Source organism: Eschrichtius robustus, chromosome 5 (genome assembly GCF_028021215.1).
Source record: "Eschrichtius robustus isolate mEscRob2 chromosome 5, mEscRob2.pri, whole genome shotgun sequence".
In the NCBI taxonomy this organism is placed as follows: domain Eukaryota; kingdom Metazoa; phylum Chordata; class Mammalia; order Artiodactyla; family Eschrichtiidae; genus Eschrichtius; species Eschrichtius robustus.
In genome coordinates this window covers 15,091,061-15,116,140 of record NC_090828.1, presented here as the reverse complement: position 1 = coordinate 15,116,140, position 25,080 = coordinate 15,091,061, and the positions used below count along the sequence as shown (strand labels likewise).

At 36.4% G+C, this 25,080-nt stretch overlaps 1 long non-coding RNA gene across 1 annotated transcript in view; it reads right to left on the bottom strand.

Annotated features, from left to right (window-relative positions):
• LOC137764720 (uncharacterized) overlaps positions 1-25,080 on the bottom strand; it is a 140,225-nt gene that overhangs the window by 14,818 nt on the left and 100,327 nt on the right. The window lies entirely within an intron of this gene.

Here is a 25,080-nt window from a genome sequence, read left to right as displayed (position 1 = left end):
ATCCTGCTTTTAACAGACGAGTTTTGCTAACGTCATCATCCCCTTGAGAGGGAGAGAGATCAATTCTATCAACCCCTGGTAATAGGCATTTATATATCCATCCAGCTTATGATATTCTATTATTTCCTATAGACTTGTGTGGTTTTTTGTTTTTTTTTTTGGCTGTGCCACGTGGCATGTGGGATCTTAGTTCCCCGACCAGGGATGGAACCTGTGCCTTCTGCACTGGAAGCACGTAGTCCTAACCACGGGACCGCCAGGGAAGTCCCTCCTATAGAGGTTAAATGTGGGCAATTCAGGTCTTTTTGTTTTGTCCCTTGTTAAGTAAGAAGTAATGCTGCTCTTAAACACAAATGCCATTTTAAAAGTAACGTAGAGTTTGGTAATTTGTTGCTGAGTGGGAGAAAGAAGGGTTGAGATATCTAGCAAGTGTTTTTTTTAATGTGTGATTTTTAAAAATTGTGGTAAACTCCACATAATATAAAATCTACCATTTTAACCAGGTTAAAGTGTAAAATTCAGTGACATTTAGTACATTCATAATGTTGAGCAACCATCACCGCTATTGAGTTTCAGAATATTTCATCACTCCAAAGGAAATCCATGCCCATTAAGCAGTCACTGCCCATTCTTCTCTCCCCCAGGCCCTGTTAACCTCCAACCTGCATTATGTCTCTTTGGACTTGTCTGGATATTTCAAGTAAATGGAATCATACAACATGTGACCTTTTGTGCCTAGCTTCTTTCAGTTAGTGTAACGTTCTCAAGGTTCATCCATTTTGTAGCCTGTACTAGCACTTTATTCCTCTCTATGACTGAATAATATTCCATCGTATGGGTACACCACATTTTGTTTACCCATTAATCAGTTGATGGACATTTGGGTTGTTGTCACCTTTGGTTATTGTGAATAGTGCTGCTATATATACTTGTGCTCAAGTTTTTGTCTGAACACCTGTTTTCAATTCTTCTGGGTATAGACCCAGGCGTGGAATTTCTGGGTCATAAGGCAATTTATTGTTTAACTTACTGAGGAAACTGCTTTCCTTACTTTCCTTACTTACTTACTTAACTTACTGAGGAAACTGCTTTTTTTTTTTAACTTACTGTCAAACTGCTTTCCATAGTGACTGCACCATTTTACGTTGCCATCTAGCAAGCTTTAGAAAAAAACTTAATAACACGATTTATGAAAATTAAGGATATGCCTATTCAAAAATGCATCCATATTTTCCAAGGACATATACATGTCTAATATTTATCAAAAAGCATGAATCAGTCAGATATAGACATTCCAGCTGTTAGAATGAGGTCTCCAGGAGTGAAGTAAAACTAACCCATCAAACTTTGTTTTATCCATTGTTGAAGATGCAAACTATGGTCAAGATCAACTGAATCCCTTTGCTCTGATTTTCAATCACTTAGCAATCTTCAGATGCCTGATAGAGTTTCCCAGGTATTTACTTATCAAGAAAGATAGCAAGGAGGGTCCTTCTGGGACATGGACACGAACATGCCATTCCTAGAAAAGTCTCCGTATTTCCCATCTGATTTATATCTCAGTCATGTGATGGGTTGTTATAAATCAGACAGCCAGAACTTAGTCAACCATCCCCAAGTGAACTGCCAAATCATACATGGTTTCTTCTTTTTTTCGTCATGTCTTAACATGTCTGAAATCAATTACTTCTTAGATTCCATGAAATGAAATGATTTTGATGAAGCAAGGCTCAGATTTTTGACCCAGGACCTTAGTGACCCCATAGAGGTTTATTGAATTTGAGAGGCCAGGAATAAAATAGACCTACCCTGGCCTTATCTAGCATATCATGTGGATTATTTGCATACTGTTGCATACTATTACCTACTCCCCCCTCCACCACCCCACAGACTCCTATCTCCAGCCACCCCCATCTCTGTCACCTGGGTAACTCTTTTACTCATCCTTCAAGACTTAGCCCAGTCTCTTTCTCTGACATCTCCTACTGGGCTAAGTACACAGCCTTGTAACCTCACAGCATCCTCTACTTGTTTTTGTGTCTGATCCAGAATATCAGGAGGCCCATCTTATTACTATAGTTGCCATAGAGCTTTGTTCTGTTGTATTCCAGAGGCTATGGTTCCTTTTACCAGCACCTGACAAATTTGTTCCTGTGGGAGAGTGGGAATGACCCACGGGAAAACTTGTTTCCACCACTGAAAGCAATTCACAGCAGCAGCCCAAGTGTCTATGTGCAGGATAGCCTATTTTGGCCAACATAGTCCTTGATGGGATTTTTGCTTCAAATTTTCGGTTATGATTACATTAGAGAAAATGATTAAGATCTTGTCTAAAACATGATCCCCAAAAGGAATATTCTAAAGACCATCTAGTCCAGTAGCCTTCAGACTGGAGCCCACATACCTCAAGAGGTACACTGAAACTTCATAAGAGTTACCTAAGAATGAATAAGGAATTTCCAGATCCCTAACTTGTATCCTAAAATAGGAGAACAAGCTTGTGGTGATCAAAACATCTGGTTGTTTCTCCCTTCTTACCTTCCCTTTTCACAGTCTCCTTCCTGCCACTTAGCAAAAGAAAGGCATACCTCCCATTCATCTAGCATGTTTTTGACTGTTACATTGTACTTTTGGATGTACAAACCTCCAGACCAAAAACAAATGGACAATTTGAAATACTGAAGTCCAGCTTTGTGTTTTTCCTTGTCTTATACGTGATTCTTTTAAGTGTAAAGCATGGAATTAGATATGGGATAACCTGATTCATGTGGACATAGCCAGAATTCACATACACTTAAGAAAGAGAAGGCAGGAATGCTGATATTTTCTTCTAATAACCTCTCTTCTCCCATCCCTTGGCTATTGCTACAGAATGTGTCCTTCTGGGGAGGGGTTCCCTTTAGAGTGAAGCAAAGACAAAGATGACTGGTGAAAAGCACTGAAGGGCACTGTGCCTTATTTCAACATGGCCAAGTGCCATGTTTTATCCATTAGTGTTAAAATTAGTGTCAAGAAATGAGATGGCCATCATGGGAAGGCATCTCAATGCAGTCATTTAAATCGAAGAGAGAAGGTTAGACTTTTCCTGCCAAAAAGTTAGTCTGGTTTTGCTGATAATTAGGACTGGCTTTTTCAATAAGATTAGATGTGGATATTGTCTACAAAGTGATTGAGCTAAATCAGCAGCTCCAAAGTTATGGTGAAAATATCTAAAACAGAATAAGACAAAAGTGTTTTATCAAAAATATACACACTATATAAAATAGATAACTAATAAGAACCTACTACCTATTGTACAGCACAGGTAACTCTACTCAATACTCTGTAATGACCTATATGAGAAAAGAGTCCAAAAAATTGTGAATATATGTATATGTATAACTGATTCACTTTGCTATACAGCAGAAACTAACACAACACTGTAAATCAACTATACTCCAATAAAAATTAATTTTTAAAAAGTTAAGTTGCAATGTGGATCTGAAACTATACTAAGTAACATTTTGTAACATTAAAATCAGTTGGTATATCTTGCAAAAAAATATTGTACTGGCAAAGGTGAAATGTAACATTTCAATTTTCTCCACCCTTTCTGAGTAATAAACAGTTGTTTGAGTAATAAACTATTACTCAAATTGTAATAAACAGTTTGTTCTTGAAGGAAAGCATAACAGGAAGTCATTCTTTTGTTAAAATATTGATATACTTTCAAATTGGTTGATAAATATTTACCTCTCTGAATCCTAGAGTGGACCTACGCCAGCCCTCCCCTGGGACCTGGGACCTGTAAGACTTCTTCATGATCCAGCAACCGTAAGGTTAGTACCCTGCACAATTAGGTGTCTGTAAGACCCTGCTCTAGCACTGAGGCCTGCATCTAGTCCAATTGGACTGGTTGACTACATATCTTACTATAAGCTAATATTTGGGTATCACTCCTAGTCATGAGTACATTTAATAGTCATTTTACAGAGCTTAGTAAAGCTTCTGTGGTAAACTGAGAAATTACTCCAAAGATGGATAACAAATAATTTTGTAAGTAAGATTGTTCCCAATTTTTAAACTATTTCAACAAACTTGAAGGAGGGGATCTGAGTTGCCAACTAATTGAACATAAAAGCAATTTTTGATGAGATATCACTGTGTGATTTTTAGCATGGAACTATAATGGGGTTTAAAGAGTTGGATGAAATTGTTCTAATGAAACTTCCATTCTCAGCTACATATTTCTGAGAACAATATTTCTCAGGGCTTGCATTCCTAAAAATGAAAAATAGAAATAATATTGATGCTGGGCTACAATTTATTCTATAATTAAGCAATTCTCTTTCACAGACACATGAACTAATTAGGAAAAACCCTCACATATATGTATCATTCATGTAAATGCATTCTGAGTAAAAATTTATGTTTAAAAAATATCAGATTTTATGATGTGATCATGTTGTTTTGGTTAATTGTGTATTTCTAGTAGTTGTAATGACAATTCAATCCAGAAGAAAAAATTTAACACACAGAACCTTAGAAAGAACCATTGGAAAAAATAAATTTCACTTATATACATATTGTTATTACAGAGGAAATTTATATAATGATCAATAAAATATTTCTAAGCACAAAATATATTTATTTGGGATCAAATTCTTTATGGGAAGTAGAATGGGAGTAGGAGTCAAAGCTATAAAGGGACCATTCCATATTTCTGCCTTTCAATGAAAAACTTTTTCATGTATTTAAAAACAGATGATGATATACATCAAATTAATATGGGATTTATATTCTACTAGATACATTTAAAAGACTAGCAAAATAAATTAATTTTTGTCCATACACCATTGCATTGGCCTTTCTGATGTTATCCTAAACAAGCATTGGATTTTTTGAAAGTCATTTACTGGATTTCTGAAGCAGTGCTGTGGCTCCCACTTCTCATACAGCCATGAATCAGGGTCAATCAGCTTCAAGAAATTCTTCTAGTGTGGTCCAACTCCTCATTTTTCATACACAAAACTAAGGTTTAGGGAAGCTAGTTACTTATCTGATATCATACAACCTGCACATGATAGACTGAGATCCAGGATCCAGATCTGACTCTTGACCTGGCACCCTGTTTCTTAAACTACAACCAACAGATTGAGTTCTAAATTAAAGTATTATTTTTTGAAAGAATTAATTATAAGCCAAAGTGAACTGAGTTTTTATAAAGTCTTATACAAATAAACTAAAAATTTTCACTTTAATTAACTATTTAATGAATCAATAAGAATATTCTCTGACCTGAAACTAGTATTTGATTTTTTTTTTTTTTTTTAATCTCCAGAAGTAATAGCAAAGTCTTTGGGAAACTGGAGGGCTCTATGGAAAAAACAGAGTCTTTGGGATATAGACCTGGGCTCAATTTCTTGTGTTTAGTTACCAGCTGTAGCCTTTTGGGTTATTTACCCAAATCTCCTGAGTTTGTTTCCTTTACCTGGAAAATGAAGATAAAAATCCCTGCCTGATGAGGTTAAGAATAAATGAGATTATGTATATAAAGTGAGTAACATGATACTTGGCATGTATTAGGAAAGCAAAAACATTAGTTTTATTTTCTTCTGGAAATTTCTCCCTATTTTTCTATCTCTAATTCCTAATGCATTTATCTGTTGTATTTTAGCTTCATGTTTTTGGACAATGTGAGAAATCAATACTTTAGTGGCTTAGAGAAGTGATCTTCAAGCTGTAAGCCCTAGGAGCTCTGAGTAAGTAAGGCAGTAGAGATGCCTTAGGCAATTGAATTGAGAACTCCTGAAGGTACAGTCCTTAGCCCAAGGTATCAGTGCTTGAAGGTGGAATTTATGGTACCGAGACTTTCTATTTAGGGATGTGTTGAGATGGGCTTAGAGGTAAGGATGTTTGGCTGAAGTCAACAGCAAGTAGTGACAAGTGATTCAACTCTCATCAGAGTACAATACACAATATAGAGTATCCATGTAGATAGAGTGAAGCAATGTGGGATGCACATGAGCTGAAGAAACTCAAGTATTTTGAGAACATTATGATGAGTTTAGTAACTGGCTTTAAATTCTGAGTATGGAAGCAGATGCTTTCGCTCATTCTCACTCACCCTGACATTTTATATGATGTCCATTTATTTGTTGGGGCTTTTTCCTATTTTGGTAGTTGGAACATCATTTCAGTTTTTTATCCCCATTTACCAGGTAGGAGAGAGATTGATGGTGATCAGTCTTCTATTCGTCTGTTAACTGAGAAAATTATGTCCTGGAGTTTTAGTAGAACAATTTGAAATCTTTGTTAACTTACTTTCTCTCTATGGCTTTAAAAATATTACCACTTTGTCCTTTTCATAATTGTGTTGTAGACATTCTGTGCACCCTTGGCCTTTTAAAAAAGATGAACTTTTGTACTCCTTGAAAATGTAATGAAAACATTAAATAGCAATAGACTCATCATTAAATCAGCCAGAGAGTCTGACCAGGGTATCCTAAACCTAAACATGATTCATTAGCAAGCTTTGGAGAAAACATGTGCCCTTCTCTCCTACCATATCATACTCTGGAGAGGGTCCTGACCATTTCAGTAACTATCATAGAACAGTTTTCCCCACTTCCTTTCTGAAGGTTAGTTGGTATTGAGGGATTATGCTATTCTTCTTTTGTTCTCATTATTTTTCCTCTGCCATCTCAAAGTTATATAACTTTTGTTTTCCCAGTTCTTTGGAAAGGTGATATTTTTTAGTGTTAATGCTCTTCTACTTTTGCAGACAATCCAGAACCCTAAAAACAAAATCATTCTGTCTAGCTATTTCTGGAAATTTCTGGGAGGTGTTCCATGTATAGCCACAAACAAGTGGTATCCACCACTTTCTTCCTATCTTGTACCCTCCTCTCTGCATACTTCTGACTGTGTATTTGCATACTAGATTGGAAGGGTTCTTCTCCTTGTTTACTGAGCACTTGGAAGAGTTGGGTAGGCAGCAGACATATCTATTCCTTAAAAACCAAGGTTGAAACTTAGTGAGGCCACTGTTCTGGGCCTGTCACCTACTTCGAATCAGGTGTGTGTGTGTGTGTGTGTGTGTGAGTGTGTGTGTGTGTGTGTGATTGTACTAGTGAGAGTGGATATGGAGAAGTAAAAGGGATATGGTTATATGTTTTGGGGGAGAATGTCAATCACTTGCATTTGTGTAATGTTTCATATTTGAGATTCTACCTTTATAGCTTTTCACTTGTATACTTCTGTGTAATACAGAAGAAAAGCATAAACTTCCCCATGACAAAATAAAATTGTCTTTTTTGGAAACTAAAACCGGAACACTGGCTGGAAAACAATATAAACTCTAGTTGGAGGAATTGATGATGAAAGATTAAGGGAGAAAAACAGGTGAAGATATAAATATATTTGGTGGTGAGACCTGTACCAGTTGGGGTTTGGGAAGAAACACAGATGGCACATTTAAATGGAGTAATTTGAAGAGATTTAATAAAGGGACTATTTACAAAGGCATGGACAAGCTTTAAGGAAACAAGGTACAGTGAAGTGCCCCGGGGCTGGTAAGAGTGAGGAGCAGCAAACACCACTAGGTCTGAAGGGGCAAATGGAGGAAGCAGTGACCGGACCCTGGAAAGAGCAGTTGTATGGAGAGGCCCCCAGACAAGACCTGTTCTCTGAAGAAGAGACACAGTCAGCCCACAATAACCAGCCAGAGGAAAGCAGGGAATGAATACTGTCCCCTCATTCTCCTTCCACCTTCTGGTCTTCTGCCGGTGCCTCCAGAAAGCAGAGAAGTTGAAGAGAAGACAGGGACCCCATTGATACAGTCCATTTGGGTCAACCTCCCTGGGCACTGGGCATGGAGTAGGGTGGAGATGGACAGAGTGTGAATGAGGAGAAACAGGGTTGCCAACAGAGGATATTTATTCAAGACATCTCTGGTCCAATTTATGAGCAGCAGACTTTAAAAGAGATATTAGTGATAGACTATCAGAGAAGCCAAGGGATCCCAACTGGGAAATACTAACAACAAATAGTCTTCATTATAAACAGTTATAAACATTTACACTATGAGGCACTCGCTAGTCTACAAAGCAATTAAAAATATTCTCCCATTGAGTACTCACAAAAAAATCAAGGTAAAGTAAGTTTCAAAGATTATTTCCCCCATTTTACAGATAATAAATCTGAAGCAAAGAGTTTAAGTGATGTGCCCAGACAAAGACACTGGCTTTTCAATTTTCTAACTGCTCATTCTGTGATTTTTACTTCTGTTTTCTGTTTATACTTTACTGCACCATTCCTCGGGGACAGAATTACACATTTACTGGAAATTCTCAACCATCCAAATTTCAAAAAAGTATTGTAGGCAGAGATCACTTACTCTTGCATCAGGGTCGATTCAGTACATCAGTGCATCCCTAAGAAAAACTACCGGAATCCAAAAGCTTTTAGTTATAATGTAGATCTTTACTAAAGATCTGGTTTAGGTGGGAAGCAAAGGTAGAAGAAAATTACAGCACACAATCCAAAGTAAAACCTCACCAAAATCCTATTTTCCAACCACTTCTTCAAAACTCTGCCCAAATCTCTCATTTATCCTTGTAGCCAAATAAAGGAACCAATAACCCTTTTCAGAAGTAGGAGGAGGAGGTGAAGACTTTAAAGATGTCTATAGTAAAAGATTAATAATTAGTCTGTTAATACAAATATCACTCATGGCTTTAGTACATACCCCTGGACAGAAATAATCACATATTGATCTTCATTCCTTGAAGGTCTTTGAGGTAATTCTGTTGCTAATGTGTGTGTGTGCGTGTGTTGCATGTGTGTGTTTGTGCACTTCTCCTAATTCTCAGGATCAGAAATTATTTTTCCTTTTCCTTTTTGTCTCTTATATAAGCATCTGTAAGTAGTTTAAGCTTGATGTGAAATGGTAGATATACTAGCATTTTTAGTTCTAATCAGATCATTGTATAAAACCCATTTAAAATGTTAACTTATCATCCAATGGCAGCTGACTAAATAAATTACAAGAAATACTTATGTTTTCCTTTTCTTTTGTTTTTTACAGTAAGAGTTGGCCAATCTTCAGCATAGATTTTATCAGCAGAAAAGACATTGAGTCTTTTTAGGCAGAGACTGAAAAACTGAGGAGTATGGAAAGATTTTAATAAGCTGATTTATTAATTTCAATATGTATTCAGCTCATGTTTTAGGAATAATGCTTGTTTTTATCAATTTTTTACTGTCGAGAAGAGTCTTCCAAAACAGTTTGAAAACTAGTAAATAATCCCTAGGAAGGAGTACCATACAGCCATTAAAAACATAAAGACTACTTTCTATATGATTCAACTTTAAAATGTTACACACCACACACACATACACATTCATTAGTAGAAGAGAATATCTTTATAAATAATATTTAATACTGGAGATGATCTTTTTTTCCTTACTTTCCCAATTTCCTATGAGTATGTGCTTTGCAATCACAAAAATGAACATCATCTATTATCTTAAAAAAAAAAAGTATAAAGCACTATTCTGAAGGCTAATTTCAAACCCAGTAGATGATCCTTGGGTACACAAGCAGCCAGATAATTTCACACTGAAAGACAGAGCCTAAAATAGGCCTGGCAGAATTGAGGGGAGGAACAATCCCTGCTTCTGGAAGGAACATTATAATTGAGATTGTTTGAAGAGGAAAGGTGAGTGAACACAGCATGAAAACATCAAAATGTTGTGTTTTATGGTTGTTTGATGTAGAACAGATGGCATTTTTCAGTTCAAAACATATTCTGATGTTTTACCTCCAAACATCAAACCTCTACCCTTGTGCACTTAATGCTATTTTTAGCTGTCATATACTTAAGGCTGCATGGTCTATCTAGAGCTGTGTTCTCATAAAAACCATTTGAATTTAAAACCTCTGCTTGTGTGGATTATAGCTCTTGCCTGCAGAAGGAATTAATCCCTCATTTTATTAGAAAAAGTGATCTTATTTTAGAGAGTTTTTACCAATAGTTTAAATAGAAGTGCTTAAAATCTGGGATCAAAACAGAAAATAACTTAGGATGCAAAATGTTTATTCTAGACTACCCTATAGGAAGTCAGGTACTTATGGTTAAGGCTATATCGATTTGATGTAGAACCTTAGATGAGTAATGGGCTTCATATCAATCTATTTAGGATATTCATACTTTAGTTGAACACTGAAATTCTTAAGGGGTTTACCCATGATCACACAACTAATTAGTGACAAACAAATTACTATGTGTAGTATGTGTCTTTTTGGTTCTTTCATATCTGGGTATTTCTTTCAATTGCCATTGATTAATGTACCTCCTAAAATAGATCTTAGGTGTATGGGACTTTTTGTCTTTAATGAAAGAAATCAAGTAATATGAGAGTTTTAAGGGATCCAAGAGCTCTTCTAGTCTAGACTCATTGCTTTAAAGGAGATGAGAAAATTGGGGCTCAGTATGGTTTTAGGGAGCCCAATATTCCCCTTTTGTCCTTCTTTGGTAACCAGAGTATCCAGAGGAATGTCAAATGGGTACCTTACCAGCTCAAACCTGACCCAAGTGAGGCTGAAAAGGGTCTCCATTCCAGGGTGACAGGAGGATGGAAGCTGGTTGTTACCAAGCCCTTCCATGTCAGAGTTCTAGAGACACTGCCCCTGAGTTCCTGCTCCTGTGACCCTGGCAGTTACCCCCAAGTCCTCTTCCTCTTAAACCCTGTTGGCTCAATATTTTTCTTGATTCTAGAGGTAGTCAGTATCCTTCCACTAAATTTATTTTTTTCCTTAAGAGACTCCAGAGTTTGTTTCCGTGCCTTTCAACAGAGAACATAATACACCCAGAATCGGCAAATTGAGTTGCCCAGGGTCCCACAGTGAGTCAGCAGGTGGAAAAAACCTGCCTCCTGATTCTCAAGGACCTGAATTAAACACTCTACTTCTACTTCTTTTATTTTTTAAAAAAGAGCTTTATAGACATACATTATATTTAATCATTTATGGTCTTTGCCTTATCCTAGTATCTTAAAATTTCTGATTCATTCCTGGGGTAACAGATCATCTTGACACTTCAGTGTGAAGAGTTTTTTTCTTAACAGAAGATATATCTCAATTAACTTCTATGGACACTGTGTTCTCATCTCTCAACAGAGTTTTCTTTTCCCCTCGAAAATTGTCTATCAGGTTATTTCAATATTTTATGGCCTTTTCTTCAAGGACTAGTAATTCACCAATTCCTTTTAATTGCCTAGAGTCAATGTTCCTGTACAGATTTGACATAGCAAGTGCTCAATAAATATTTATTGGTTTATTGATCTCTTATTAACAGCTAAATAAATTCTGGGCAATTCAAAATGGATGAATGTTTACAACTACAGCAGTAGGTGATTGAATTGGCATGTCACAAATTCTATTAGATTCTGCCCTGAACCATACCCAATACACCTAACTCTGGGAAAAGGCAGAAATGAGTGAAATCAATCTCACTCAAGCCATTTAAGAGAACATCACATATACATTTTGCTCACATAGGGATCTCAATCAAATTTTGTTCCTTTTATTATCTCTTGTTCATTGTCTAATTCTGCTTTTGCTATCTAATTATGTACATGTCACCTGAGATGATAATTATACTGAGGATTATGAGTTAAATTCTAGAGAGTAAAAGAAAGATTTTTACATTGTAGAGTTCCATGAGTTTGATAGTATGCAAAATCTGTAGTGTCAAATATTTTTATATCTAAAATTGTGATACATCTGTAATTCAGTTTTGTTGAATGTAAATAACAACCTTAAGAAGAAATAGGCAATGTTTCTTTTAATTTGCTGAGATTATGACTTTACCTGAATGAATTATGGATCCTCTTTCTCTTATTCCAAATATCATATTATTTTCAATTTAAGAAGCATTCATTAAGTGTGTACTATTCATTCATATAATGATCACTGAATCACTGACACCATAGCTTAGTGCCTCTCAAATAGTAGGAATTCAATAAAAAGTGATTAAGAGACAGCCCTTTCACCAATAGGGACTTACTTATTCATACAGAGGATTAGACAACTAAACAAATAACTATCGTACATGGCATAAGACTTGCCGTGAGAAAACTTTAAGTTAATTTCTGGATTTAAAGGAGAGAAAATTATACTTGGAAAAGGGGAATTTAGAAAGTTGTGTTTACTTATGGCCACATGGCTTGTGGGATCTTAGTTCTCCGACCAGGCATCGAACCTGGGCCCTCGGCAGTGAAAGCCCGGAATCTTAACCACAGACTGCCAGGGAAGTCCTTTTAGTCAGACTTTTAAAAGAGAAGTATGATTCATTACATCTGCCTTGATTTTTTTTAAATTTATTTTATTTTATTGTTATTTAAAAAAAATTTTTTTGGCAGCACCGCACACCATGTGGGATCTTATTTCCACCTACATTTCGCTGGCTGGAACTAGTCGTGTGGCTGTTTAACTGCAAAGGGCTGGTGAATATAGTGTTTCTGTGTGTCCAGGAAAGAAAGGAGCACTGGACATAGGCGAGCACCAGCAATCTCTTCCAAAAACTTTTTTCTGAAGTAAGTTATGGGGATTTAATATGATCCTTGGAGAGAGAATGGATATTTGAGTATTTCAGAGAGAGAAAATAACATGTACACAAGCAAAGAATGTAGAGGGGCTGAAGATTATACTCAGGAAATTGTTAATAGCCAACATTCACTGTGACATGAAATAAGTGGGTAGAGGATAATGCAAGAGATCAGAATGGAAAAGCAGGCTCAGAAGTACTGCAGAGGACTTGATATCTAGAACAAAACATGTAGAACAAGTTTAGTTGACAATGGGGTAGTAACCGGATGTGTGTCTTAATGAGGATTCCTTTGCACAGTATGTAGGATGAACTAGAGAAAGGAGAGATGAGAAACCCAGAAAGCATTTGGAAGATATTAGAACAGTTGAATAAATATATCATAAGAATCTGAAAAAAATGGAGAAAAGGAAAAATTGAAGAGATATGGTTCAGGTAGCACTTCTAAGACTTATCAGGTGGCTGAATCTGGATGGAGCAAGAGAAGTCAAACATAATTTCAGAGTGGGAACTCCAAGAACCTAGAATTGGTGGTATCAATAACAGAAACAGGGAAACAGGAAAAAGAATTGTTTTCAGGTCAATTCTGGACATGCATTAAAATATATGTAACATATGAAGGAGAAGGGCAATATTGCATGGTGGTTAAGAGTTAAGAGAGCTGTTGCTGGTGTTAATCATCTTGAATTTAAAATCCTAACTCTGCTACTTACTGCTTTTGTACGTGGCTTAGTCTTTCTAAACTTAAGTGTCCCCATCTCAAAATAAGGATAATAATAGCGATTCTGACATAAGGTTGTTGCAGGCATGAAATTAGTTTCTTCTTATAAAATTTTTAACACACAGGAGATGCACAATAAATGTTAGCTGAAAAAAAATGATGATGTAAAAGGATAGAAGTATGTCTATGTTACAGAAGAGGGGTGTGATGAATAAATTAGATATCTGGCACATAGTGAATTGTCTATAAATGCTTATGGTAGGAGAAGTCATCAAGAAATCACTCTATAATTTGTTGAGATCTTAATCTATAAGTGCCCACCGTGTATTTTCCTCACTTTCTTGTTCTAGCAAACAGACAAACTTCAGCATTTCCTTGCCCCAGAAATTTTTTTTTGTCCAGCAGAAATCAAATACTGCTCAAAAACTGTTACATGTTCTTTATTGTACAAAGCCCAAGTTTATTGAAGAGGTAATGCTGACTGTCCCAGAGAAAGAACAAATAGAGGGATTAAGTGTTTTCGAGGTCAAGAAAAGAAGATAAATGATTTTGTTCCTCACACTTGGAAGAAGTTGAAGGTTTATGGATCGTGCAGAGAGTTGGAGATCTAGAGCTGCTATCTGTCAGCACTTTGGGGTGGAGGACAAGATTTGCCTGAGGAAGTAGGACCTAGACTGGGGGAGGGGGTATCTAGATTTACTAAATATTATTCTGCCCCAAGTGTATGTAGACTGGAAACAGTAATGCAGCTCTACTTGATGAAACCTCTGATCTGAGACAGGGGGCATTCAAAAGGCATCTCGCATTCAAATGGCATTCACAAGCCTTATGAGAGATGACTGGAAAGGCTTCCAGATGATTTGGGACTGTGCCTTATCTTCGTGGAGCAAGAAATGGCAATAATGACTGAGATTGATTTCCCACAGGCCTGGGTACTCCGAGTAAGCTTCAGGCAACTTAACGAAGAGAAATCTAGAAATATAATTATTTCTTCCACATATGGAATTATAGTGTAGAGTGTATATGCACAACACAGCCACATGGGGGTTATGAACTTGAAGCTCAAGAAGAAGATTGGAACTAAATGTAAAAAATGAAATTGATCTGCATAAATGAGGTGGAAGGTACAGGGATGATGAGATCCTTTTGGGGAAATACACAGGGAGAAGAGTTCCAAGGAGAGAATCAGGGGGTGGGGATCCATGATGTAGAGAGGGAAGGTTGGTTAAAGACCATAGGTAACACTGTGTTATGAAAGCCATGGTCAAGGGTAAGAGTGTCCAAGAAAACGATGCTTCCATGTACCAAATGCTGCAGAGAGTTTGATGTGGTCCGAGACAGGACATTGGAGCTGCAATTTAAGAGACTGTTGGTGTTTTCTTTTATGCCAGTTCATGCACATTGACTGTGCACTATCAAGCAAGTTGTGTTCTTTAATTTATAAAGAACATTCAAATAGAAGGCAGTGTCCCATAGGAAGATACCTGAAAGTATTAATGAGCCTGGGTTCATTGAAGAAATGCCCAAATAAGCAGGATGGTTGTACCCAGAGGAAAGTGTAAACTGTGTTAATAAAAGTGGGAAAATGTGAATGATAACCAAAATCTCTGAAAGACAATGTCTATGCATGTTAACTTAATCATGCTGTCAGAGGATAATCTCTACATGATTTCAATTCTTTTAAATTTATTGAGACTGATTTTATGACCCAACATATGGTCTACACTGGTGAAAGTACAAAGGATGTGTATTCTTCTATGGTTGAGTGTAGTGTTCTGTAAATATCAATAAGGTCAAGATTGTTGACAGTGTTGTTTAGATCCTCTATATTTTTACAGGATTTTTTTTGGTCTACTAATCCTATAAATTGTTGAACAATGGATGTTAAAGTTTCCTACTATCATCACAGAATTGTCTACTTATCTCTTTAATTTGTCAATTTTTGATTCATATATAGGAAGGGTGTTTTTAAGTGCTAACACATTTAAATTTTTTAGGTCTTAAGAAGAATTTATCCTTTTATCATTGTGAAATATTCCTCTTTATAGCTTGTATATTTGTCCTGAAGACTTTTTTCTGATATTAAAATAGCCCCTCCAGCCTTCTTATGCTTTCTCTTTTCATGTTGTATAGCATGTATAGTATAGACTATATATAGTCTTTCCATCCATTTATTCAACTTACCAATATCTTTATATTAAAGAGTATCTCTTATAGACATCATCTAGTTGAGTCTTGCTTTATGATTCATTCTGAGTGTCTCTACCTTTTAATTGGAGTGTTAGTCTATTAATATTTATGTAATTATTGCTGTGGTTGGATTTATACCTTCTTTTATCTTATTATTTTAGGTGGCTTATTATTTATTTTCAGTCATTACTTCTGTCTTTTGTTCCCCTGTTTCTCTTTTACTGACTTCTTTTGTATTATTTGACTTTTATAGAATTCCACTTTAGTTTATCTATTGGCTTTTAGCTATGTTTGGTCAATGCATTTTAAATATAATTTATGCATTTAAAATAGTATACTTAAAGATCAGAATTACACAAGCAAAGCAATATGTATGGTTATATTTACTACTAAGGTCTTATTAAAATATAAAATCTCATTTCAATCTGTATAGTTTTAGAAATGTGGAAAATTTACAGGGTGCCAGAAGAGAAAAACAGAAATGATAAAAGGGTTGGAACTAGAACCAAAGAAGATAAATGAGCAGACATAATTTGGCCCGAAAAAGAGAAAGCTCAGAGATAACATTTGCCTTTAAATAGATGAAGTATTTTCATGTGGTGACCAGCTGTTTTCATCTCTACCCAAAAGAGAAGAAAATAACATTAATTGTAACAAGGTGGAATTTATGGTTGCCAAGGGGAAAAAAGTCTTTACTAATTCTGCAAATGTGTCATGATGCTAAAGTTACTGGGAAATGTTAAATAACATTTATCTCAATGTCTTTAAGAAAGCGTTCTTTGTATCCTTGATATCTATCTGCCCGGCCTCATTTCTACAGAAAGCTCATAATCAATTTGCCCTTGATTATTTTTAGTTAGGTATAGATTACCTAGATGCAGGGAAGGATTAAATTATATTGGGGATTTAGTAAAATACTGTAAATTTGAAACTAAATGCAAAAGTTATTCTTCACTTGATATACTTGAGGAAAATGTCTGAAAAAAACATAATATTATTTGGGGATAGTGTTGCAGATTTAGCAAATACAATTACAGGATACCCAGTTAAATTTGAATTTCAGAAAAACAGTAAATTATTTTTAGCATAAGCACGTTCCATGCAATAACTGGAATACATTTATTCTAAAACAATATTTGTTGTTTATTTGAAATTCAAATTTAAGTGGACATAGTGCATTCTATCTGGCAATGTTACTAAGGGATACATACATTTAAAATTATAAAAGCATCTGATGCTTAATTCTATGTAGGGGCAAGGAATGAGATGTCTTTGACATGTATTTGGGTGTTTCTCTGAACTAACTAGATATATTTCAAACTTTGGTCAGAGATGTGGGAGGTATGTTTCTGATGTGGTGAGCAGCTTTATCATATTTTCAACTTTGTTTAGCTCTCATTGGAACATCCATACCCATTTACCAAAAGAAACATGATCTTTAGAATACTTCCTTTTAAGTTGTATGGATATAGATGAACTGTTTGAGTTTCCCTTCTGTTTCTGAAGTTTCAGACACTACGGTATAGAAGTCACTGGACAGTGTACAAGCTGAAGTATGGATATCGTGATAGTCTCCAAAGATGACTGGCATTAGTTCTTTCCCTCTGTTCCTCACTTCAAGAAGTGAAGAGGATAATTTCCTTCCTCTTGAATCTAGGCTGATCCTAGTGACTTGTTGACCAGTAACATGCATTAGATATGACTTTCTAAGACTTCTGAGGCCAGGTCATAAGAAGACTTGCAGCTTCTGCCCAAGTCTCTTGGAATGATTGGTCTTGGGACACTCTCTCTTAGAACCCAGACAGCATGCTGTGAGAAGCTCAAGTCACCTGGAGAAACCACTTTTGGTGATTTAACTGCCCCTGTTGGACTCCCAGCCTACAGTCATCACAAACTGACAGTCATTCAAGTGACCCATCTGGGACATTGGCAAAGACTCTCCTTAACCAAACATTAGTCAAGTTCTTCAGCGTCCTCTTCTAGGTCAGCCTTCAGCCTTGGCCTCATCCTTGCCCGACCTGCATAACCCAGTTTTAGCAAGAATACTGCTAAGTCAGTTTGGAGAGAATCCTCCTCCCCCTGCCTTGATACCTGATCACTCTTGATATCTAATCAAATTCCTCATTCCCTACTCTTGATATCTGATCGCTCTGGTCTGCCCTCAGAAAGAATCCTGTTTGGTCAGTTTAGCAAGAATTCCTTCTATTCTTGATGTCCTCTCTTAGTAATTTTCCAGTAACCTCCCAGCAATTTCCCCTCACTCAGGTCCCACAATTTACTACAAATCCACACTTGTTCTTGTAGTGTTCGGAATTGAATCTAATTCTCTACCAAGGTTTCTTTTCCCTATTGCAATAGTTTCTTAATAAAAAATCTGGTTTTACTTCTTTTACTGCTATCAGGCTCTGGTCTTTTTTAATAACATTTCAACCAAGTTGAACTTTCAGATGACTATAATCACAGCTGACTGCAACACAATGAGCGACCCAAAGTGGGAACTTTCCAGTTGAGATAACTAACATATATAATGGTGATAAATAATAATAAATTGTTGTTTTAAGCTACTAAGTTTGTGGATGGTTTATTTTGCAATTGATAACTGAAATATTTATCTGAGAAATTTTTAGAAGATGACAAATTTTCATCAACAGAGTACATTAGTGGATAAACAAAGAGATACTGTGTACCTTTCTGGTCAATATTAAGTACAATATTTTAAAAATATAAAAGTGTTTTCCTAATTAGATAGTAAATAATACTTGATATTGGGCAGCACTTATAGCTGAGTTGAAATTAATGGAATCAATACTATTTTATCTTTTTTTCCTATTGCACAAAAAGAGGAAAAATCATTATCAATAACATATTCTATTTATTAATATTTTCTACTGCTTTATTCCCATTAGCATTCTCACCATATTACCTAATTTAATCATCTTAATAAAAATATGATACTGCTGTTATTACCTCTGTTTTACTAAAGAGGAAACTGAAGTCTAAAGTGGTTAAGTAATTGTATTTAATATTTTACAGTCAGGTTTAAATCAATGTCTTCATATTTCAATTCCAGGCTCTTTTCCAGGACACTCAGGCCAGACTGAAATAATAAACCAAAATCCAAACCTGGAAGTATCAGGCCCAGTTTTTGAATTCTGAGGCCATTACTGTTCCGAGGAGTGAATATTGCTTTACTTTTGGGAAATTCACACTGGGAGAGACTTGGTGTTTTCAGAGGTAATCACACAATGAACAAATCACTTAGATTGAATTTCACTCTGGAGATGATAATAGTAGTTTTTTTCAAGTTTCAGTTTTGAGTTTTATTTTAATGAGAACAAAATGTGCCTTTATGGAAGGAAATATAAAACCCAGAGAGGGAAGTGCCTTGATCCAGGTTTCAGGATGGACAATGGCAGAGAAGCTACTAGAACCCTCACCTCTTGATTCCCACCCCGGAGACCTTTCCACCTCTCCAGAAGTCTCAGACCAAGAACTGTAATTTGGTAATATATGTGTGAGTTCCCAAGGAAACCTCAGTGAAAAATGCTTCTAATATATGTTAAATCTAGACACAGTTTTGCCACTGCAGACAATAAAAGAAAGCCCCAAGAAAAGATGCCAGGTGAAGCTAGGTGCTGCTCAATGGGAAGACCTCTTCCCTGGGCAGCCTCAAAAACACAGTGCTTGACACCCCACTTGTCACTTCTGTCTCCATAATCAGGTGCTAATAAGATAGATAATCTAGAGTAGTGCTGTCCAATAGTATGTCCTGCATTAATAGAAATGTTTTCTAATTAACACTGTCTAATAGGGTAGCATTAGACACATGTGGCTACTGAGTGCTTGAAATGTAGTTGGTGAGACTAAGGACTTTTTAATTTAGTTGAACCTTAATTAATTTAAATTTAAATAGCCACAAGTGGCTAGTGGTTACTATATTTGACAACTCAGGCCAGACCACAAGGGGATCTTGTCCATCTTTGAAAAAAGGAGAAAAATACAAGCAGGCCTCTCTACTTTTGGGGTTAGAGAATTTCTGCTATGTTGGATCATAATGCTAATGGAAGCACATGTCACTGGTTTTGAATCTTAAAATCGTATTCACATTTTCTTGCATGTTCGTTAAAACTAATGTTTAATTCAATATAGCAGAAAGAGAAAAAAAAAAAAAACAGTTTAAGTGGTGTGTGCTTCCTTTAGCAGATGCTTTATTGTTTCTCCCTCTTAGCCTCACCTCCCTCCATCCAAAGAGCAAAGGAAATGGGCTGGGAGTAGGGTTGTCAGAGAAAATACAGGATGCCCAGTTAAATTTAAGATAAATAATTTTTTTTTTTTTGGCATAGATATGTCCCCTATGTAAATTTGGGGCACATTATACTAAAGGCATTATTAGTTGTTTATCTGAAATTTAAATTTAATTGTGCATCTTAGATTTTTAGTTGCTGAATATAGCAGCCCTAGCTGGGAGACGGGCACAGGTAGAGCTTCGGGGAGTTGGTTTGTACTCTTTGCGTAACAGAGAAAGGAATAGCGCCTCTTGGTGTCAGGGGAAGTCTGAGAAGCTCTAAGCTCATGGGCAAGGCAGATAGACTGCTCACCTTCACAGGACAGCAAGGTGGAAACTGCACAAAGCTACTCTAAGTAGGAGTAGTTGCAGGGAACTTCATCTACTCGACTGGATAGACTCATCGTGGTGTCAGTGAGGTCTGGAAGCTTGGAGAATTATCACAAACTTCTTAGTCTCATGTAAGCACCATCCAAATCAAGAATAGAAACTAATCATCTCCGCAGAAGTGCCTCAATTCCTCTTCCAATCACCACCCTTGATCGTCCTCCAAGACAATCGTGCTGACTTCCTATACCATACATGAGTTTTGCCTGTTTGGGACTTCATATAAATGGAACCCTGCACTGTGTCTTCTGTAGTATGAGTTTGTTTCTGGAAGGAGAAGAAAGGCATTGGCAATCTCTCACATTACCTCATGCAATCAGAGATGGAACACATTCCATTCTGGTCTTTACTCTCTATGGACTATGGACTTCTATTTATGGTTCTGTCTTGGGTGATAACCCTTCATGGTCCCAACCATGATTCTGGGTGTTTCTCTCAGGCCTCCACTCCTCTGTGGAAACTGAAATTCACTTCTGATCCACCTGCCCTGTGTGATTCTGCACGATGCTCTTATCCACGTCTCAGTCTCCCAGGGACTCATACACATCTCTAGGCACAAGCTGCCTCCTGCCTGGCTCACCTCTCTGGGTTTTCTTCTTCTCTGGGCTCTTGGCTCTTAGTTCTTCACTGTTTTAGTAGCTGTTTAATACATTCAAGTGGATTTTTGTTGTTCAACTTTGCTAGTTGTTCTCAGCAGGAAAGTCAGTCTGGATTACCCAGTCTGCCATTTCTAGAATTGGATTCCTCCATACGTGTGATCTTGATGCATTCCACTAATCACGGACAGGACTGGAAACCCAGTCAGCCTCAGATCTAGCTGAGCTTCTGCCAGAGAAGGACACATTTCTGGGCTAGAATCAAGTTCTTCAGGGCCCAGAGGATGAGATGAGTTTCACTGGGACATGAACCAAGGAAGCAGCAGCAACATTTGGGCAGAGTTCATGCTGTCTCCTCTGCTCCAACTAGGAAAACAAAAACTCAATAAGATGTTGAAATATGCTAGAATCATTTTCCTAAATCTGGTTCATAACTTGAGGTCATGAGCTTTTATCTTTTTTTTGAAAAAAAGGAGTTTATTATCGTTGAATCACACATTACAATCATGCTGTCAAAAACCCATTTGTTAATTTAACATACATTTAAGTTAAGTGATTAAATCCTAATAAATCAAGACCCCTCTTCCCTCAAAAAATATTCTTGGCTTTACCTAACTTTTTAATCAACTAGCTAGCACAAATAGGATTGTTGGTCTAATTTAAAAGGAATATGCAGTAGTTAAAATCACAGGTTCATGGAATGTTTTCTACCCACCCACCCCCCATCACAACAGCAGAAATGAAAAATGTAATATTGAGGCACACATGAGATAAAGTGAAATATTCTTCACTTGTTGCCATATATTGTGTTATGATTGTGGTTTTAATAACTTTCTGGATGAATCACTGAGAAGAACATTGACATGTTTTCAGTCCAAATTTCTGAAAATATATTTTATTTTCTTCCCTCTGGACCTTAATTTTCTTCCTGGCCTTTGCCAGCAAAGAAAGATTGTCAATAATTTTATTAGCTCTCATAGAAAAAAGGTGGAAAGAATATCTTACTGATTGAACAGCGTGTGGAAGCTATGATATGACCCAGTAAATAAGTTGTTAAATTACTTTTAGAATATAATATATTTTCCCTGGCACCTTAATACAAAATTCCTCTGCTTTGAAGCAGTATTATGGAATGTTATAGTGATTTAACTAAAGAATTTTAGTTCTTACCTCATTGCTTTCTCTCATAATGAAGAGAACTTTAAAACCATTAGGATATCCACTCAACCAGGGCACAGAGCTTTGTCAATGGTCTTCACTGGTATGCCACATGCCCAGAAGTGGCTGGCACAGTATAGGAGCCTTCAGTAAATGCATGTTGAATAAACAAATGAATAAAACCATAGAACTGTAGAATATTAGGGACTAAATGAAATTCAGAGATCATGGAGGCCAAATCCCTATAGATAGGGAAACTGTTAAGGATTACATCTTCAAGTGACACATTCAAGGTCAGAGATGGTAGAATGATGGAGAAGCATCTAAAACTCATATCTAATCTCATGATCCCAAATTAGTGCTCTTGGCCTCCTGGTCTCATAAGTCTAGAACTAAATATGGTCTTGAGTTTGAAACTGAGCTATGCCACCCAGGTCCCACTCCAAGGAAGGATTTGCTGTGATAGCAGGCAGATTAACTTTTTAGTGTCTGTAAATAAGCACCTCAAATGAGATACAGTTTTCCTAGGGATGCTTCTACATGGTGGGATGTAGAAAGGCCGGGCCATTTCTGCTCCACGTGGGGCAATCTGACAAGCAACACTTGTTGGATTTGCCAATATTTTGAACCCAGTTGAACCCAGTTTAATTTCATCCTCTGCTCATTTCTGCTTATTCTCTTTTCCTTTCACTGGTGTTGATCCCTAATAAATAGCTTGCATCCCAAACTCCATCTAAATGCCTGCTTCTGGAGATCCCAAGCTTTGATTGGCCCCTTAATCCATTAAGTCTGCCTCCTCTAAACAATATTATAAAGTTAGTATTTCTTTATACTGTCTTTCAGAACTACTTTCTCCTTAAATCCCGGGTCACCATTTCTATATTGCCACCAGGTGCCCCACCACCCTATGAACTTCATACTGAAGTTCATATCCTAAGTTCAAATCCTGGTTCCCCCACCCACTAATTCTAAAGGTTATGATTTTTCTATTATACCACACTGTCCCAATAAAACTCATTTCTCCAAAATCCCATTCCTTTAGACCTCACTGATATCATAAAGACAGTTAAGAAGTTAGCCAAATAAATTAGCCTCCACTATGTTGACTTTCTTAATAAGTTATATAAATGTAAGTCATTTAATTATAAACTCTGTAAATTTTGGTTCTATCTCTTTACCTCTCTTTTTCCCCTGCAGTGATAAGTATGTGATTCAAACAATATTTATTGGCTCAATTGGCTCCTTCTCTAAGTCTGGTGCTTTTTTAATGCTCTAAAAGAGAAACAACAAATACTCAGACAATCTGTTGGCTGAAGGCCTCTCACAGGACAAGTGAATAAGGCAGAAAAGTGTCCTGGAAAGACAGGCTATGCTTTGGAGACTCATGCACATAAGTTTGAATCATGGCATTGGGCAAGTTACATGACTTTTCTGATTTTAGTTTCCTTAACCATAAAATGGAAATTATGTCTCTGCCATACATGTGCCATGTGGGTTAGAGATAATGAATTAACATTCCTCTCACAATGCGTGGCACATCAAAATGAAAGATGGTTACAATCACTAGTACCAATAGCGTCAGTAATGCATTACCTAAATGCATTACTTAAATTAGATGTAGATTATAAGGGGTTTGTTTACGTGTGGGAGCAAGAGGTCCAGGAACCATACTTCATTGCTCTCTTCCTCAACTTCACTTTTATTCCAACTGAAGCATGACAAGTGTATTTTAACAATGGGTTCCACATACCAAGTCCCTTTTTAGTTAAAACAACTCTACTTAAAAATCTTTAGTTAAGTGTTGAAATGGCACGAGCCCATGACTGCAGCTTTTAGCTAATCTACTTGATGCTTTATAACCAAGTAATTACTCCACTTTCACAGAAAGGTCAGGTAATGTCCTTGTTTTAGTGGATACATTTGAAGGGAATGGTGCTAGCTTAACCTCAAAGAAATGCAGTGCCTAAAACAGTATTTCTGTTTTAATGATATGATACACATTACTCAAAACAGACTAATAAAATGCCTTTATATTCCCTTTAAATATGTAATTTAAATATTTACATGCTTAATAATAACTTTGGTTTAATAGCTGCAGTTTCCCTTAAATAATATAACTCTAAATGTAAAAACAATAAATGAGCTGTGAAAAATAATTTGGTTACTTTAGTTTCTAGATTGTAAATATTAAGTGATAGCCATCCCGTTTCTGGTCATTCATAAATTCATGCAATTCCATTAGTTTAGCTGGAGTTGCCTACAGATCTTGATGATAGAATTATAACTACAATAGTAGATTAGCAGTATCTCATTGACATTGTAAAAACAGATTTCAAAAAGGCATTTGACAAAGAGAGATTTCATGGGGAGGAACAGGGTCACAGTTTTAAGAGAGACAGTCCACTTTGGATAGCTGAATACCCAATATCTAATTCCCCCTTCTTTCTCAATGATATAATTAATTATTGGGAGTGGTGGTGGTGATGATAGCAATGTGTCTTCTAAAAAAAATGGTATCTCCCAGGCTTTTTGCAGGTAAAATCCATTAAACAACTAAATTCTGCTCAATGAGATGTAAGTGAAATTTGTTGGGTAAGGCATGAGGAAAAAAAAAATCCTTAATAGGAATGCTCTTTGGCTGGCATGCTCTAACTGTCCCTTGCTCTATTCTTTCTTCCTACCTAAAACAAAAACATGGATCACCCCCTTTATAACCACGAGAAGAAAAACACAAACAAAGATGTCTGGGTTGAAAGAGAGAAAGAGACTGGACCCCTGATTCCATCATGGAACTATTATAAGAGCCCTAAGCAACCTCTTCCAGATTTCTAGTTACATGAGAAAAAGACAACTTTTCACTATTTTGAAGTTTCTTGTTACTGCAACTAGGAGCTGAATATAATTCCCAAGTGGTAAGTGGGTATACTTTGAAAAGGAAAAACCTGGACATATCTATTTTTTTCTTAACATAAACTACAGAGAGTAAAACTCAATCAGTCTTCTTGGCTGTCAGGGAAAAGTAGAACATAAAAGGAAATTTTAAGAAAGTTTGGGGAAAACTGGATTCTAGCTTGTGAGATTCTTGACAGCAGAGACTGCACTTTATTTTGGGTTCTTTTTCTAGTGTCCAACACAAAGTGAGGCACACTGAAA